The sequence below is a fragment of the Dermacentor andersoni genome, chromosome 2 (genome assembly GCF_023375885.2).
Source record: "Dermacentor andersoni chromosome 2, qqDerAnde1_hic_scaffold, whole genome shotgun sequence".
In the NCBI taxonomy this organism is placed as follows: domain Eukaryota; kingdom Metazoa; phylum Arthropoda; class Arachnida; order Ixodida; family Ixodidae; genus Dermacentor; species Dermacentor andersoni.
The window spans coordinates 250602389-250615311 of NC_092815.1; positions in this window are offsets into that span (position 1 = coordinate 250602389).

Below are 12923 nucleotides of genomic sequence, written 5' to 3' on the forward strand. Positions count from 1 at the left end.
TTCATCATTTACGTAAATAGCCTGTGCCGCATTCTCCTAAATTATGTATGCCGATGAGAATTTTTTTTTCTGTTGGTGCTTCAGTTTCTGTCCTTAAAGGTAAACGAAAAGTATTTGAGGCATCTGCTAGGCAGCGCGTGCGGGCGGCCCGATGAGGACGCGACTCGCGCGCTGCTCCGCTGGTGCAACGGTGGAAACCGGAACCCGCTGAGCTAAAGGTCTTCTCGCAAAGCTTTGCGAGGCATGTGGAACATCCTTTCTGCCGCAGGCGTCACGAGTACGGGATCTTTCTGTGTGAAAGGAGCTGGTGAATGAACCCACACATGCTACCTGAATGCATCAATGCTGACGGTACGCACTTTATATAGGCGGACAGTTCTCATTTTTCCGAGAGGGGGGCTGGGGCCCGACCAACTTTCCGAACCACACACATTATATATATATATATATGTATATATATATATATATATATATCATAAGAAGCCATATTATAAGTTGTTTCTTCATCCACTTTAATTTCCATCAATTTATCGTTTGCTTATTTCATTTATTAGGTACAATTAATTTCCCCTATATTGTCCTTGGTGTCAGTGTTTGTTGCCTTCGTATGATATGACTAATAAAAATCGGGCCCCGCGGTTAACCCCCTTTCTTCTCGTTTATATATATACATATATATATATATATATATATATATATATATATATATATATATATATAGATATATATATATATATATATATATATATATATATATATCGCATTTGAAGAAACTGTAACCTCGATGAATTATTCGCTGAAGTGACGGCCTTATAAGAATTGACAAGACCTCATAGTAGGAGGCAGTTCAATTTCACAAGCTGAGCCCTCTACCACCACTAAGAATCTGGTCTCTCTCGGTGCTGTAATCTCCTTTCGTGTAATTGCCGTATACTTTGCTATCACTAATACTGCTTCGCCTTTCCGGCGAAACTGCAGCCTCTCTCTGTCCTTTTTTTTTTTTTTTCGTGAGTCCGAGTATAAGCGCTCCTGCTCATGACTGCTGCTGATTCTGGTTTCGAGTGAATCTGGGTTAGCCTCATTTCGGTTACTGAGGGAATTATGCAGGGTGCCCAACTATCATGCACCAAGACCTTAAAAAAGAGCAATCGCGTTACTCGAACAAAACCTAGTGCATATTCTTTCCAGTACAGCGGAGTAGTCGCCAGTAATTCTTTCGTTCCTGAAATTCAATTAGACAACCGCAATTCATTCGAGAAGTACTGTCCTAATTATCAAAGTGCCAATGAGGCATTTCTCAGCACCCCCAGGCACCCCAAACGACATAACTGCTGTGTTTTCAGTGACGTACCAATTGTGTGCAGCTTTTTTTCCGACTGGTAAACAAACCTCACAAATATGAAAAATACCACGTGATTGCGCTCTCAGCCGCACCATAAAGCAGCGCCCTCAAATAAGCTGATTGAAAGCAACTCGATTGCTTGTCGCAAAACCGGACAGCGCATCACCTTGATAATGGTACGGACGGAGCACCAACAGCAGGTTTTGCTGTTGGTGCTCCGTCCGTACCAACGGCTTTGCAACTATTCCTTGCTAACTACGTCACACCTATTATCAGTCTCAACGCCGACTATCACATTGTTAACAAAAGCCCCTTGATAACGCGGGCGAAGGGCCTTTTCACCACGAACGATACGCGAAAGCCACTTTAGTAAGCATAGCATGTCTAAATCCCGCCTTTGCTCGCACCACATCGGCAGAGTGTTTTCGCAGCCATATTTGGCGTCAGAAACTTGTTTTCGAACAAAGCGAAATTAAAGTGACGGTTTTAGTTTTCATATGAGATGTATACGTGCTTCAATAACAGGTTTTTGGCCCAAAATAAAAGCGAAATAAACAGACCGGGAAGTGACCTACGTGTTGAGAAAAGGCATAACCTGTGCGTTCAAGAAAGTAAATAACCACTTCCAAATGAGCCGAATTGGCAATCGGGACTCCTGCACACAAAAAAAGGAAACATCAGATTTGAGTGTGCCTTTATCTGTGAATTCGTAAGCGTCGTTGAAAACCAGCTGCTGCCTAGAAGACGTGTTCGAATAGCTCTCCTGCAGCTACGCAGTAGGAGTCCGCTTTATCACTTCTTCAGTGGCTTTCTTAATGACCGACGCTGGAATTCTACGGCAGACATCTGTTATCCTTGTCTTCAGCTAACCTGACGTCCCTTTCAATCATGTAAGCACGATCTTTCACATAACCCCAAAGAAAGAAATCGAGTGGGGAGAGGTCAGCTGACCTAGCCGGCCAATTTACAGGCCCGTGCGCACAATCTATCGCGCATAAAAAGTCGCATCCGGCCAGTTTCGTGCTCGGCTGCTGCTGTGTTGTGCTCCATCTTGATGACACACAAAAAAGTGGAAGACTAACAGCGGTAGTTCTCTGAGAAACTCATCCACCACTCCTTCAAGGATTTCCACATAACTCTGTCTAGTCAGTGTGTGATTGAAGAAGGTGCGACTGATTATAGCTCTGGCCTCAATTCCGCACCCTACATTGAACGACCATTGGTACTGGTGCCGATTGCGCTTTACCCAGTATGCATTGTAGTCACTTCAATAGTGTGCATTATGCAAATTTACCTGGGCGTTTCTGTGAAAATTGGCTTCATCTGTGCACATGAAGTTGCTGAAAAAGTCTGGCGACTGATCGGCTTTTGTGAGGACCCATTTCGAGAAATCCAGGCGATTCTACAGGTCCCCATCTTCCAAACATTGGTGCTGGTTAAGGTGATACGGGTAAAAAGCCATCATTTAGAACCGTCCAAACTGATGACTTGGAAATTGGTACCTGCGCTGCCACGTCCCGCTCGCTGGCATGAGGGTTTGACGTCATAAATGCTGGAACGTTCGTGCGTAGGCTAGGACTCAAAGATGGAGTTCTACGCCGCTGTTTCTTCAAGCTGCGGGTTTGTCTCAGGTTTTCCCCATTTGTGATGGTAGTCGACGTGTTTAGTCTACCGCCACACATCCATGACTGATGTATATTTGCGCATTGCCATTTGTTGGGCCTGTTGGTAAACTGACTTGGAAAGCATATTTACCGCCAGCGAACAAGGACAGAAGGGAGACGACACCATAGGGTGCTAACTTCAACAACTTGATTTTCAGGAAACACGCACCTATTTAACCCATGCATAGTGGCGCCACCTGATCCAAATCTTCAACATCTAGAAAAGCCGTCTCCTTATCTAACAAGTCGACCGAAGGGGCACTAACGCACGGATCACTATTCCGACAGATAGCCTGAGCCTCAATAATCTCTCGTACATCTTTATCTTTGTTCTTCGCAAGAACCCGGCAGGATCCATACACCGGCGCACAGCCGCACTCCTGAGAGTGGGTTGACAAATGACTGTATTGCTTATGTTTCACGTTTAGGCTATGTTCTCGTAACAAGTCATTAGGACACCTTCCTGTCTGTCCAATCTACTTTTTTCCCACAGGACAGCGGGAGCTCATAAACAGCTTCTACGCTACCCACTGGTGCTTTACGATGATTCGTAGATCATCCGACAGCTGGCTTACGGTACGGGTCCGTTAATCGACATATTTTCGCGAGCTTTTCTGGCGCTGGAAAGACCACTTTTGCGTCCACCCGGTTGGCCATTTTCTTAAGACTATGTGCCGTTCTATGCAGGTAGGGCACTACCGCTACCTTCCCTCTGCGTTCCGTCTGTTCATTTGCCGTGTCCCGAATTGTGCTATCTGACCTGCACCTTTTAGCAGCCCCTATACGACCGAAACTTGCACTGATTCTGGAAACCCTGCTGCTTATAACCTTCCCGACTGATCCATAACACTCGTATAGATCTTATGGTGGCAAGATTTCTTTAAAGCATTTCCAAAACATAAGTTGGCGGTGCTCCTCTTGACGAGCTTCGAGTGGGCTGACCGATACGGTAACAGGGGCTTATTAGCTCTAGGTTTATAATCCCAACACGTGTGCCGTTCCATGAACTCGAGCTTAATATAAAAAAAAACGCAGCACGTTATCAGTCGGTTCTTCAAGCGTGAGAGTAAGTGGGCTAAGACCTACAGAAGAAACTTCGTAAAGCTTGCCTACTGTAGAACGTGCGTATGGTTCCACAAGGACTAGATAATCAGCGTACCTGACAACTTTAACCACCCTGCGCTCCGACAAGGTACGCGACAAGTTTTTGTTATGGTGAGCTAGAAAAATGTCGCTTAGTATAGGCGCCAAACATGAAGCGATGCAAACCCCCTGCTTTTGAATGCATATTTCGTCATTCCATGCTGCATACGTCGAGTGAAGGTAGCAACTAAGCATATCTAAAAAGCCCTGAATGGATAAACCGGCTGAATTTTGTCATGAAACCACGCCATACTCGTCTATGCACTCTTCTACACATGTTATTAGGGGTCTTTTTTTTTTTTTTGAGGCATGGAGTAGTACAACTTTTTATGTCAAAGGAGCAAGCTGATAAGCTTCTGTCAGAATTTTCTTTCAGGAAATCCACGATTTCGGCAGAGCTAACCAAAAATAGGTCGTCAATATTAAGAATTCTGAGGTTTTCTTGCAAATGAAGAGCAAACTTTTTTTGCCATGACCCGATTGCGGAAACCTTTAATGGGCAATCGGGTTTGTGCGACTTCGCACAAAACATGATTCGAAGGCAACCAGACTTCGCGTTGTCAATTTCACGAACCAACTGACTAAGATCTGCCTTCTTGCAAAAACGCTTTGCTTCTAGCTTGATTTTTCTAAGAGATGCATTACTACACTGGTCAAACACAGAGGCAATCGCAGAGCAGGCTTTCGTATTAAAATCGCTTTTTTTTTTAGGACAACACAGCCACCTTCCTTGTCCGCTAGCAACACACACAGTCTGTTCTGCCTCAAAACCGAAGTTGCGCGTCTAACCGGTACACGTGAGACCATCGGTTTGTTACGCGAGACCACATCGACCCCTTCAGAGAAACATCGGTTTGCTTCACCTTGTGGGGCGCACTTTGATATCCTTCGCACAATGCTTAGAATTTCCGGCGTGCTCAACCTTGGCTCTGTGGCGAACTTGAGGCCAAGTTCATGACTCTTGAAGAACCGACTGATAACGTGCTGCGTTTCTTAGATATTCAGCTCGAGTTCATGGAACGGCACACGTGTTGGAGGTACAAACCTAAAGCTAATAAGCCCCTGTTGCCATATCGGTCAGCCCACTCGAAGCTCGTCAAGAGGAGCATTGCTAAGCTTGTGCTTTGGAAATGCATTAAAGAAATCTTGCCACCATAATATCTATACGAGCCATATGGATCAGTCGGGAAGGTTATCAGCCGTAGGGTTTCCGTAGTCAGTGCAAATTTCGGTCGTAGAGGGGCTGCTAAAAAGATGCGGGTCAGATACCACAATTCGGGACGTGACAAATCAACGGACGGAACGCAGAGGGAAGGTAGCGCTAGTGCTCTACCTGCATAGAACGGTACATAGTCTTAAGAAAATGGCTAGCCAGGTGGACGCAAAAGTGGTCTTTCCAGCGCCAGAAACGCTCGCGAAAATATGTCGATTAATGAACCCGTACCGTAAGCTAGCTGTCGGATGCTCTGCGAATCATCGTAAAGCACCAGTGGGTCGCGTAGAAGCTGCTGTTTATGAGCTCCCGCTTTCCTGTGGGAAATATACATTGGACAGACAGGAAGGTGTCTTAATGACCAGTTACGAGAACATAACCTAAACGTGAAAAATAAGCAATACGGTGATCTGTCAACTCACCCTCAGGAATGTGGCTGTGCACCGGGGTATAGATCCTGCCGGGTTCTTGCGAAGCACAAAGATAAAGATGTGCGAGTGATTATTGAGGCTCAGGCCATCTGTCGGAATAGTGATACGTGTGTTAGTTCCCCTTCAGTGGACTTGTTAGATAAGGAGACGGCTTTTCTAGATGGTTAAGATTTGGATCAGGTGGCGCCACTGCATGGGTTAAATATGTGCGTGTTTCCTGAAAATCAAGTTGTTGAAGTTAGGGCATTGTAGTGTCGTCGCCCTTCTGTCCTTGTTCGCTGGCGCTAAATTTGCTTTCCAAATATATTTGTGGCCTTCCTCGTGTTGTCATTTGGAACTCCAAAGGCAAGGATAATTTTTACCTTCGAAAGAAAAGCTAATAGAGAAAAACATTAAAACTGGAACGAAACAAAACGCGCCTTTGAACATTTGCACTGACGTTGTCAATTCGCTTTTGTGGTGATAAGCGTTGTGGCAAAAAAGAAGAACCATCTGTGCACTTTACCTACGCTAAGACTACAACTATCACAGCTTGTTTCCAACTAACACCAAACGCGACATGTTACTTCAGCTAAGGCGACGCAGATAAGGCACTAGCTCGATCACGATGTTTTACATCGAAGATGTATGTCTTCCAGTTCAAAACTTCTGCAGGCTTGGAGTGACTCCTGTCACCGGCAAAAGATGCCGAGAGCGAGCGGGGCTATACTAATCCAGGTACAACCAAATTAGGAAGGCCTGCAAAGCTTCAACAAGACACTCCCTCACCAGATCAGAATTGGCCTCCCTGGTGCAGTATTCGGCCACCCCTCCCAAATGGCTAACTCAATTAGCCGATGGCCGTCAGTCCCCAGCAGCGGCGGAGCGCCTGACCAAGGTGGTGGTCAGACCTGTAACGTAGCAGAGGGTGCTAAGAATCTCTGGATCCGGACAGGCAGCCAATTGAAAACTGACCCTGGCAACCTTTAACAGCCGAACTCTGTCCCGTAAGGCTAGCTTAGCAGGACTTTTTGAGGAATTATCAGACATTATTTGGGATATCATTGGCGTTAGCGAGATTGGAAGAACTGGTGAGGCTTATACAGTGCTGACTAATGGCCATGTCCTCTGCTGTAGAGGTCTCCCAGATCAGAAGCAGTACAGGGTAGGATTCCTAATCCATAAGCACATAGCGGGCAACATTGATGAATTCTACAGGATTAATGAGAGGGTAGCAGTAGTCATCAAAATTAATAAGAGGTATAGATTAAAGGTAGTACAAGCCTACGCTCCAACATCCAGTCACAATGCTGATGAAGTAGATCAGTTTTATGATGTTGTTGAAATAGCGATGAGAAAATTGCAATCTCAATATACTGTAGTAATGCGCGACTTCAATGCAAAAGTGGGGAAAAAGCAGGCTGGTGGACAAGCAACTGGAACTACGGAGTCGGTTCTACGAACGCTAGAGGAGAGATGCTGGTAGAATTCGTAGAAAGGACTAAGGTTCGAATAATGAACACCTTTTTTTAGGAGGCGCAGCAACAGAAAGTGGACCTGGTAAAAGCTTTCATGGTGAAACAAGAAATGATATTGACTTTGTACTTTCTACTGATCTCAAAATAGTGTAGAATGTAGAAGTGATAGGTACGGTAAATTGCAGTGATCATAGGATAGTGAGGTCTAGGATTCACCTCAATTTGAAGAGAGGAAGAGCTAAATTGGGCAAGAGGAAACAGTCAACCTAGAGGCAGTAAGGGTAACAGCAGAGAAATTCAGGCTGCTACTTGCAAACAAATATCCAGCCTTAGAACAGAGATATGATGATGACATAGAGCTAATGAATGAAACCGTAACTAGGTTGGCTTCAGAGGGAGCAGTTGAAGTGGGAGGCAAGGCACCAAGGCAACCAGTAGGCAAGCTCTTTCAAGTAACAAAGGACCGAATAAAGAAACGACAAAGAATGGAAGTGTCCAAGTCAAGAGATAAGATAGAAATCGCGGAACTGTCACAACTGATCAGCAAGGCGAAAATAAGTGATATTCGAAATTATAACATGAGAGAGACTGAAGAACCCGTAAAAAACGGACGCAGCCTGACATCAGTGAGAACGAAACTTCGCATAGGGCAAAGCAAGATTTATGCACGGAAAGATAAGCCGGGTAATATCATCAGCAATCTCGAAGATATTGTAAAAGCAGCAGAACAATTCTGTACTGACCTGTACAGTACCCGGAGGAGCCAATATACCTCAATTAGAAACAGTAATGAACAGGATACAGGAACTCCTCCTATAACTAGCGTGAGGCCAGAAGGGCCTTGCAAGACATGAAACGAGAAAGAGCGGTAGGAGAAGATGGAATAACAGTGGATTTAATCAAAGAGGGAGGAGACATAATGCTTGAAATACTAGCTGCTCTTTATACGAAGTGTTTATCGACTGCAAGGGTCCCAGAAAACTGGAAGAATGCAAACATTATACGAATCCACAAAAAGGTAGACGTTAAAGAAATGAAAAATCATGGCCCATTTGCTTGCTCCCAGTATTAAATAAAATATTTACCAAAATAATCTCTAATAGAATAAGTGCAACACTGTACTTTAGTCAACCAAGGGAACAGGCTGGCTTCAGGGAGAGGTACTCTACAATGGATCACATTCATGTCATCAATCAGGTTATCGAGAAATCTGCAGAGTACAATAAGCCTCTCTATATGGCTTTCATAGATTACAAAAAGGCATTTGATTCAGTGGAGATACCAGCTGTCGTATAGGCATTACGTAATCAAGGAGTACTGAACCATTACGTAAATACTTTCGAAAATATCTGCCGAGGTTCTACACCTATTTTAATTCTACACAAGAAAATCAGGATGACACCTATAAAGAAAGGGGTCAGACAGGGAGACACAATCTCTACAATGCTATTCACTGCGTGCTTAGAAGAAGTATTCAAGCCATTAAGCTCGAAAGGCTTAGGAGTAAGGGTGGACGGCGAATATTTCAGCAACCATCGGTTTGCTGATGACACTGTTCTATTCAGCAACAATGCAGACGAGTTACAACAAATGATTGAGGACCTTAACAGAGAGAGTGTAAGAGTGGGGTTGAATATTAATGTGCAGAAGACAAAGATAATGATAAATAGCCGGGCAAAGGAACAAGAGTTCAGGATGGCCAGTCGGCCTCTAGAGTGTGTGAAGAAGTACGTTTACATAGGTCAATTAATCACAGGGAACCCTGATCATGAGAAGGAAATTCACAGAATAAAAATGGCTTCGATCGCATACGGCAGACATTGCCAACTCCTGACTGGAAGCTTCATTGAAAAGGAAGGTGTACAATCAGTGCATTTTACCAGTGCTGACATATGGTACAAAGACTTGGATACTGACAACGAAGCTTGAGAACAAGTACCGCGCAAAGCGCGTTGGAACGAAGATTGCTATGCATAACGTTAGGAGAGAGAAATAGAGCGGTTTGGATCAGAGAGCAACCGGGTATAGACGATATTCTAATTAACATCAAGAGAAAAAAATGGAGCTGGGCAGCTTATGTAATGCGCCGGTTACATAACGGTTCGACATTAGGGTTACAGAATGGGTACCAAGAGAAGGAAAACGCAATCGAGGACTACAAAAGACTAGGTGGAGCGATGAAATTAGGAAATTCGCGGGCACTAGTTGGAATCGGTTGGCTCAGGACAGGGGTAATTGGAGATCACAGGGAGAGGCATTCATCCTGCAGTGGACATAAAACAGGCTGATGATGATGATGTATATCTCTAGCCGATTCTTCCGTCCGTCTGTCGCCTGTACGCCGAAACCTTCTCCGGCGCACCCCCATGCGAATGCACGCAAAAAAAAGCTAAAGAGGCACGCACCAGTAGTGAAGTCGTTCTTCCGTTACAGCCGAGGGGGCGCGCAGCTGCTTCTCTCTGACTCCAAAATGTGTAGGGCACGCGTCAGACGTACTCCTGCGGAGCTGGCAGCTTTCGATCAGCAACGACGCGAGCAGAACCGGGAACGTCTGCGCCGTGCCGATGCTGCAGCCCGGGCACAAGAACAGGCTCGCGCAGCCGAGCGCAAGCAGCTACTGCGTACCGAGCATCCCGCAGCCTATCAAGCCGTCGTTTACTGAACCGTCGGTATTAACCCTGTAATAAACGCCGGGGCCGCAGGTTTCAGCTTCACTGGTTAACCATCTGTATGGAGTGCTTGGGCGGTGATTTCTTTATTTCTTCATTTCGTTCTCGCTGAGAAGGAGCCTGTTCAAGGGCACTGCTTTATGATGGGGGTGGGAACGCAGTCACGTGGTATTCGCCACAATTCGCAGGGTTTATTTATCAGTCGAAAAAAATTAGTACACAATTAGTACGTCGCAGAAATTACCGCAGATAGATGTGCCTTGGCTGTGCCTACAAACGCCTCACTGAAACTTTAATAATTATGATAGTACGCCTCGAGTTAGAAAATTACAGCTACCTAATTAAATCTCAGCAACCAAAAAATTTCTCGCAGCTACTCCACTCTACTTGGAAAAATATGCACTCGCTTTTCGAGTAACACATGGTTTAAAAAAAATCTCGGTGCATGATGGTTAATTTGGACATACTGTATATATAAATAAATAAAAATATTAATGACCTCTGCATGCGACAGTGTTTCCATCCCTAACATATCTAATTTATTAGAAGTGCTTTTTTAATAAGTCGTTAGCTTTGCCTACTGGAAAGAGAAGCGATACTGAGACACCATGGAGGAAGGAAACTGAGGAGAGGCCCTACCCCCTCGCGCGCTACGAGAAGAGTGTGGAGGAAATGACGTAGTAGGTTCTCCTTTGTATTGCTGTTTTTTTATTTCTTTGCTGTAGTGTCCCTGCGGGCCACAATGGCGGCTTTGTTATTGTTCTGTGCGCCCACACGTGTTGCTCCGTAGGTTTCGTACCGTGGCAAAGGCGCCGTGCGGGCAGGTCGGCTTTGGTCTATGTGTTTCGTGGCGCTGCGTTATCTGGACCGTGCTCTACCGCATGTTGCTGTGGCCACGTGGAACAGGAGGAACTTAGGTAGTGAAATGAACGCGCATGCAACGCTGTACGCTATGTACCGCGCCACGGCAATGGCAACGGACGAAGGAATATCCGCGGGAAATTTTGCCCTCTTTGGCGGAATTATGCTAACTCGCTAACGATCGTTTAGTATTGCTGCGGAGCGCGCGTGTCCGAGCAGCACGGTTGCGCGCAGCGCGGCGTGGTTTTGCGAGAAATGTAAACAAGAGAGGAGAGCTGGCCCGATAAGCGGAGCAACGCCATGAGCAACGTAAACTTCCGGCTTCACTTTCGCTTCACAAAGAGTGACGTCAGGGCCTCTCCTGAGTTTCCTTCCTCCGTGTGAGACACATATGATTCACCCGCAATTCAAACGCCGTTGATAAAAGACTCTGCCGAAGTGGTCACTAAGTCTACAGATATTATTAAGGGTCAGAAATTGCACGGAAAGCATTTTGAAGTAAGGTGAGAATACAGCAACATATTCATTCTCTAGGCATAAGCTATCCATACCTTTAGAACGAATTGTTAATTGGCTGCCTGCTTCTCTTTGAAAATATAATAAACTTTATCTTTATAGGAGGTATGCACTGAGCTCGACCCGCGAGGCGGCGACAGCGTCGCTGGGGCAGCCGCGCCATGTTGACGGTCGGGGAGCACCGAAAAAGATGTCAGCGGTCTTATGCCCCAACCACTGGCACGCGCCGGAAAGCTTCGGCGCGCGCCGAAGGGTCAAATGCGTCAAAGCGTCGGTCGGGAACTCGCCGAAGCGGAACGTCACGCAGCGATTATGTCTACTGCCGATGCTAGAAGTTTGCCGACGCGCGGCGAAGCGGCGCCGGCGTGCACCAATGAGAAGCTGCGACGCCTCGTAGGCGTCAACCAATCGGAGGCTGCGGAGCCTCCGGCTGCTAGGCCTGTAATGGCCGACCGTGCGAAGGCGCCGGCACCGACGATCGTCCGAGTTTTTTGGACGCACGACGCGCAATACAGTGTTCCTGAAAGACAGTGTTGTAATAGTAGGCCGACAACGACAGGACCGACCGACCGACGACCGTGGGTTGTGGCAGTGCAACGTGGATCAGAAGCGACATCGAACGACGCCGACTAATCCAACCTGCCCACTGGGTTCCGCCGGGCTCGGTACGATCGTCTGCTAAAACAGCCAACCGAATCACGATTGCCGCAACGTCTGTGCTTGTTGTATGTGCATTTTGTTGTGCTCAAAACGAATGGAAACACGTTTACGAGCTCCGAAGTCTGGATCATCAACACTCGCCTATCGCTGATGTCGTTTACGTTACGCGTAGGCCTAGCGCGTCCATCGAGTTCGTAACTGGCGAGTGAACGAACTCACCTGAGAAATTCTGTCGAATGAAATGAATTTTCAGGTCCGTTTGGTGCGGCAGTGATGTAAAATATGGCACTCTTGACTTCGTGTGACCTGTGATATGGTGAATGAACCGTGTGGAAGTTGTGTTGGTCAACCGCGGCGTGTTTCGTGTGGTGTCGGTTGACTCAAGTTTAACGGGCAAGCTCTGCGCTGTTTCCAGTGGTAAAGATAACTTCTGAAAGCGAAATACACTAGTAGCCGAACTATTGGAAGTACTTACATAATCAGCCGTGCCGCCTGTTTCAGCTAACACTGCGCTCTTCTATTCGGCAAGTGAATCCAGTTCAGTACAAGTTCACTGTACTCATTCACTCACTTCTTTCTAGTGCGTCCGTCTTATGGGCTAGTTGGGCATAAATCGCTCGTGTAGCAATCAAGAACACTGACGCACTGAAGCATACGTGACAACGCAGTCATGTTTGAGTCAGTGTGTCGTTATAGTTGAGCACTGCAAAAAGAAATTATCTGTTTGCAACGTGTGCCCTGTGTGCAGTGCATAGCAGGACCTGCATCATGCAAGACCTATGCATGTAGCAGCGTATACCACGATTGCTTCGATGCGCGCTTCAGAAGCAGCAAGTACTGAGTCAATGAAACTGTAATTGATTTTTTATCTCACTTTTTGCTTAAGGAAAGTGTAGATGGTGTGAGTGCATTGTGGGGAAGGTGAAAAGGTGTCATCAGTGTTTTATGCAGTCAGTATGCTTAAACT